The following is a 6706-nucleotide window of genomic DNA, read 5'->3' as shown; positions in this document are numbered from 1 at the left end:
AAAACTAGACCCACTTTGGGGCCCAACTGATTCTGACAGACTGATGAGATATTGGGGATTGAAGGTGCTCAAAAGATTAAGAGAGAGATTTCCACAATGATGCTGGTTAAACATCCTAACATTATATAGCTTTCTGAGGTTATGACTAGCGAGGCAAAAATATTGTGTTCTTGAGTATGTCACCAGTGGAGAGCTTTTTAATAAAATTTCTCAACAATAGAAGCTCAAAGAAGATGATGCTAGAAAAAAAATTCGGTAGCTAATAAATGTAGTTGATTTTTGTCATAGTAGAGGGGTTTATCACTGAGATCTCAAGCCAAAGAACCTTCTTTTGGATTCAAATGGAAATCTTAAGATCTTAGATTTTTGTTTGAGTTCTCTCTCACAACAAGTTAAGGAATATGGATTGTTGCGTACTACATGTGGAACCCCCAACTATGTTGCTCCTAAGGTTATTGTAGACAAGGGATATGATGGTGCCAAGTCTAATCTGTGGTCATGTGGAGTCATACCTTTTGTTCTTATGGTAGGCTATTTACCATTTGACAAATCTAACATTGTGGCCCTTTATAAGAATATATACAAAGCAGACTTCACTTGTCCAATTTGGTTTTCTCTAGGTGTCGATAAAAAAATTCTGAGAATACTCAAGCCAATCCTAAAAATTGCATTACGATTCCTAAGATATTAGAAAATTCTTGGTTCAAGAAAGGATATATTCCAGTCAAATTTCAAGAGGAAAGAGATGCCAACATTGATGACATTGATGGAGCATTTTGTGATTCTATTGAAAACCTTGTTGTAGAACAAAAGGAACCAAAGGGGAAAAAGCCCTCTCTTATGAATGCATTTGACCTTATTTCCTTATTAAAATGGCTCAATCTATTTGTCTTGTTTGAGAAAACAAGAGTGTCAAATAGGAGGTACACTTCACATCCAAGTATCTAGCTACTGAGATCATCAAAAAAATGGAAGAGCATGTGAAGCTCTTGGTTCCAATGTTAAAAGAAGAGATTATAAGATGAGGCCACATGGACCTAAAATAGGTCCTAAGGGGCATATCTCTATAGCCACAAAGGTTTTAGAAGTTTCTCCCTCTCTCTTTTTGTTGTGGAATGAAAAAGGTTAGTGGGATACACTAGAATGCAAAAAGTTCTATAAGAATTTTTCTACTATGTTGAAAGACAAGCTAGACAACATCGAAGGCAACAAGTTGGAGGATTCCATAGGGCTAGTTCCTTGGACAAGAATCACATGCAATGGGGGGATTAAAATTCTTGTAAGCCATGTTTGGAATTTGATGCAAAGAACCTGATGTGAGCATTGAGGGATCCTTTGATTTTCATAGAAGTGCATGAATGCCAAATGTTCTTGGCAAATCTACATATCATGGAAGTTGTCAATGCTGATTATATGAAGAGGCAGGGAGCTACACATTTAGATGCAAATGAAAAGGGGATTTTGCATTCATAAAAGAATCCTAATGTGTTGAAGGATGTGGGAAGCACCAATCTGAGTGTTGAAACAATAATCAAATGACTCTACAAGTAAAACTATTATCCCTCTGTCTTTACGAAAGCACTAAATCTGCCACCATGAAAAAGGAGCTCATCTCTCTCCATTGTCAATGCATAATGATTCACATGGTGAGAGAGTAGTTTATGTAATGGGTATCTCCTTCTATTTCTTTTCTTAGGAAAAAACATTCTATGAAGACTTGAAGGGGGCTTTGTTCATTTTCGAATTTGCATTCATCATTTCGAGCAAAGATGCCTCTGAAGCATAAATAGGCATGGATCTAATACAATGCATGAGGAAGGCCACCCAATTTAGAGGAAGGCTCATAGGAAAATGTAGAACCAATGATATGATTTTTGTCCCATATTCATTGGACATGGGGAATTTTTAGTTTTTAAATATAAGAGTGCTCGCCTTTATAGTTATCTTTAAGACAAGCTCTATTTGAAGTTGCAGCCATGCAAGGGGCCCACCATGGATGGCCATGATAGCTAGCAATAACTAAACCAAAATTTTGAAGAAAATTATAGATTGAAGTAGAGGGAGATGATGTAAGCTAAGGTGACACATGGCACCAGTTTTCGAGCTCGCAACATAAACTATGTGGTTAGGCAGTAACCACATGGCAGTGTGAAAATGGTTAACTAATCATGGTCACAACTTAGCAAGAACAAAATGTTAGGTAGAAAAAAAGCCTTGACCCTTGGAAAATCCTCATTTTGCAACCTCACTGGAGTTAACTGTGGTCATCAAAGGAGGGTTCCAAAGATGCAAAAGCATGTTAATTGCCCTGTCGCAAGGGTTAAGGTGGAGTTAGGAGTTAAGGCTACAACAAAGCGAGGAGGTGACACGTGGCAAAGCTCCAGTAAGGTAGTATTGAGATGACAATGATGCAACATGAATCCGATCAATGAAAAGTTTCCACATTGTGCCCAGTCGGTGGTCAAGAGGAGTTTGACCCGAAATTGAAGGGGGGGCAAAAAATGATAAAATAATTAAAAAAATTCATTTCTAATGAGATTCATTCAAAAAATTTAATGTGTGTGCTCTAAATTAAAAAATCTTAATTATTTTAAAGTTTCTCTATAGTTTCAACTATAAAAAAATTAAATTTTTCTTTTTAATGTTTGAACTATGAATTGGGACCTAATTTCTCAAATGCATGCCTGAGGGGCATCTTTTATTAAAGATACAACATACCGTTGGAACCAAGAGAAGATGAGCTATCTAGATATGGAATTAGAAAATGCACAGGTAATCATCGGTCAAAGCTATAAGAAAATTTGTAAAATAGGGGGTGTTCTCATCAGAAGGAGAAATTTTCATGATTGAACATCAAAATCAGTTAGAAGACAAACATTGAAGTTCGTTCACTCCAGATTTGGGGGAAAATGATTTTGAAAGTTACATTTTGCCTCTAAATGTCTTTTTGTAGGTGTTTTTGGCCCTAGTTTTGTATCACATTTGGTATCTTCTTAATCAGTTACATGTTCCATTATTTTGAAGATATTTTCATGCATTCTTTAGTGGCAAGAATCATATATGATTTTCAGTTACAGAAAGAGGGTAGAGAGAATTTGTGCATCAACAAATGGAGGTCTTCCAAGTGGATAAATGGCAGTATCTGTTTGAGCATCCTATCTTTATATTATTTTCTCTTCTCTTTCTCTAGGGTTGTTGATGGTTGGTTGTTTCTAGACTATTGAGTAGAGCTCTAGTTGTGATCCCATCATTCATGCCCAACATCTCTCTTCTAATGAACAAAAAGTTAATGAATTACATATAGTTATAGTTTATTCAATAGTTTTAGAAGTTTTTTTCATGCATCTTATTGTATTTTTTTCAATAAAATAAATAAAAGTGCAAAAGCAAGTTACTCTTTAGTCTGAATCTTGTCTCTTGTTCATGTAGTTCATAGTCTTTTGTGTTTTCTGAATAAAGAACATTAAACTTAGTTGGTATCTATTCTAGGTTGTATATGTTGATATGTTTGGCTTGTGATTCAAGGAGGCATGTAAATGCTTAGTTTATCATCATAGAGTTGCAGATTTCATGAAATGATAAGTTAAGTATGAGATTCAGAAGAGATGCCGATGTTTGATTCATAAGGCGAATGGATAGATTGATACATGAAATGTCTCAATGATTTCCAAAGATGTATGTAAGTGATTTATGAAATTGTCCAATAGATAAGGCACTAATTAGTTATAGGATCAATATGTTTTGTTGTTCATGTCTTGGTGATGTTGAAATCAAATTTATAATCAAAATCCTTTTCCCTTTCTATTTAGGAGCTAAAAAGAGTTATGCCCACTTAACTTGTCAAATTCATGTGTGATGTCATTAGCTATTTCATATCCATGATTGTTTATATAAGTGGTAGATGATTAAGGGTATTATCTACTTTGTTAGATTCAAGTGTATGCTTTAGCACTTCTACATATGAATGAATCTGAGGTACACTCACGTAGGTTTAGCCTTATAGTTGGCCCTGGTGTTTGAATAAGTATGTTGAATATGGGAATTAGCTGCCCCAAGATGTATTCTATTCCTATCACTAGGTTTTTGAAACATGACATTTTGAAACACCAATAGGAAACTTGTTGAAATGCACTTTACAACTCAAACTTTTCTCTAAAATCTCAAACACTAGTGCAATGGGTAATGAAATATTTGCTTCTCTTGGAATTTATCCATTTATACAAAGGGAGTGGGACATTAATGGCATTTAAAACCATCATGCTTTAAAAATTATCAATCCTCAAAAAGATGACAAAATCTTCACTTTTTCATTATTTGTACTTCTAGCTCATGTCTCTTTTTTCCAGCTCAGACATGGCCATTTAAAATGGTTTTATGCTTTTAAAACTAGAGGTTGTGAAGCTTTGATTCTTTTTATTCACTTCTTTGCCACATTTTTTTTATGTTTCTTTATTTCTAGTTGTGATCATGCGAGAAAGACTATTCTAACTATTGTGTAGCTTCACCACCTAAATCCCTAACTATTCCATTAAGCCCATATTTTTGTGCTTCCTTTAATTTGCCACTTTGCAAATCTATTTCCTTGTTGACCATTTGAGCATGGAAAACAATGATCTCTTCATTTTTCCCTTTATTGCTTCTTCAAAACTGTTCATCACTTCAATTTACTAACTGCTACGATCTAGTGATGACCATCAAAATGACTACCTTGCATCTTTACAGCCCCAAATCTATTACTTAGCCTTTCTTTGCATCATCGCTACTTCAAAATCAAGCTATGAATTAACCCTTGTGAATTAGCAAAAATCTTTAGACTAACCTTTTTGCAACTTCTCCCTAGTCTAGGGCTTAACATTTCTTTCACTTGCGATGTTGCAATGACTCAAATATTGACCTTGTCACCTCTTCACAACTACCAAACACAAGGCTTGTTTTTACCATGGAGTGTTGTGATCACTATCTTGATTGATTGCTACCTTGTTTCGTGGCTTTGTGACCAAAGACCTTAATTACCTTTGGAACCTTTGATGATGCGATAGCCTTTAAATTTAACTATTCTAATTACTTTTTTCACCCCCGCGACATAAAAAATCTTGTCTTCCTTGTCACCTATGATTTTGCGGTAATCACTTTGAGGTTAACCATTACCTTCCTCACAACCTCGCAACTTAAGATTTCAACTCATAATCAAACCTCAAGATGGTGTGATGACCATATATCACTGCTTCACATCCTTAACCATGGATCAAACTTATTTGCATGTGATGAAGTGATAACCCTAAATTTAATTGTTGATGTTACCTTTCACCACATTGACCTTGAGTTAAATTTAACCTCTTGCGATGACATGATGGTTTAAACTTTAACTACATGGCTCTTTGTCACTTCTTCACAACTTTAACCCTACAAAGCTGTGATTATGAACTTTTTGTTGCTTTGCCACCTTAACCATAGGTTAACCTTAACTTCTTACGAAGATATGATAGTCTTAATTCTAATGGTAGTGATCATCCTCCACATCATCACAACTTGAAATGTCTAGGCTTAATACAAGTCACAACCTTGTGATTTGTAGTTTATTGCCTCTTCACAACCCAAAATAGTTAGTGATAATAAAGGAGTGATATTGTGACCAAATAAATATTGTGACATTGCAACTTAAAATTCATTTAGAAACATAACTTAATTATAAAAATATAATTCAATGGACCAAGGGATATATAGAGTTAACATATAACCAAATTTTTTACATATCCCTATTTATGCTTACATGTCAATTTTTGAAAAATTAAAAAAAGAAGAGATGTCACTACTACCCTAGGGTTTTTTTCACATGAGGAAAAACATATTTTTAGAAACCCTAAGAAGCTAAGACAAAATTTCTTCCTAATTTTCATAGGATATCGCAAAAAAAATTGCTAAGTGAAAGATGGAAACAATATGGTTTCCAAGGAATAGAGTGCACCCATTTATTATATGTAATTCGAGATGGGGTCTTATGAGGGGTGTGATAGGATTGAAGGTTGGACGATAAGAGGATGACGAGGTAGATGGAAGTTAGGATGGGAAAGGTGAATGAGATAGAGAGTAACTATGATTGATGGATGAGGTTGGTGGGAAGATTCGATGGATGAAAGGATGAATGAATAAGGGATAAGTAGATACAAGTTGGCAATGGGGAAAGGGATATCCAAAATGATGACCAAAAGAGTGTATCTAGTGGTGGCCTTTATTTTTATGAAGATCTAAAGGAGGATGGTAGGTGAAATAGATAATATGTGTTTGGGATTGTGAGATGAGATGGGTATGGTGGGTGCTAGGACTTGGCCCCAAGTGTGTAGAGCACTTGGATTGAGGGATTATGCATGATGCTTGTTTGCCAAGTTTTCATCACAGTACTTGTCTAAGGTGCTTGAATTGCCAAGTTTTCACTAGTGGAGTCTTATTTTTCTTTACTTAATTTTTTGTTTTTTCTATGACTTTTTTGATGCATTTTTAATCATAGATGTTGGTTGGTAGGATGGGTGGAAAAAGATTGGATTAAATGAGTGGAATGGTGGGTGAGAGTTGGAAGATAATGGATGAGGAATTTGGAAAGATCATCATTGGCACACAACCTAAAAGGTGATGAAGTAGCAAGAAAGATGATTTTGTATGAGATTAAAGATAAAGTGGAGTAGGACAAATATAAGGACCAAAAGTAAAC

At 35.0% G+C, this 6706-nt stretch overlaps 1 pseudogene; it reads left to right on the top strand.

The window, feature by feature from the left end:
• The first annotated feature begins 416 nt into the window (after positions 1-416).
• LOC149580156 (CBL-interacting serine/threonine-protein kinase 9 pseudogene) lies at positions 417-1315 on the top strand (annotated as a pseudogene).
• The last annotated feature ends 5391 nt before the right edge of the window (positions 1316-6706 follow it).

Source organism: Cupressus sempervirens, chromosome 1, assembly GCF_028749045.1.
Source record: "Cupressus sempervirens isolate cs-2001-9-10 chromosome 1, ASM2874904v1, whole genome shotgun sequence".
Taxonomy (NCBI): Eukaryota; Viridiplantae; Streptophyta; class Pinopsida; order Cupressales; family Cupressaceae; genus Cupressus; species Cupressus sempervirens.
This window is presented reverse-complemented; position numbering and strand designations above follow the sequence as displayed.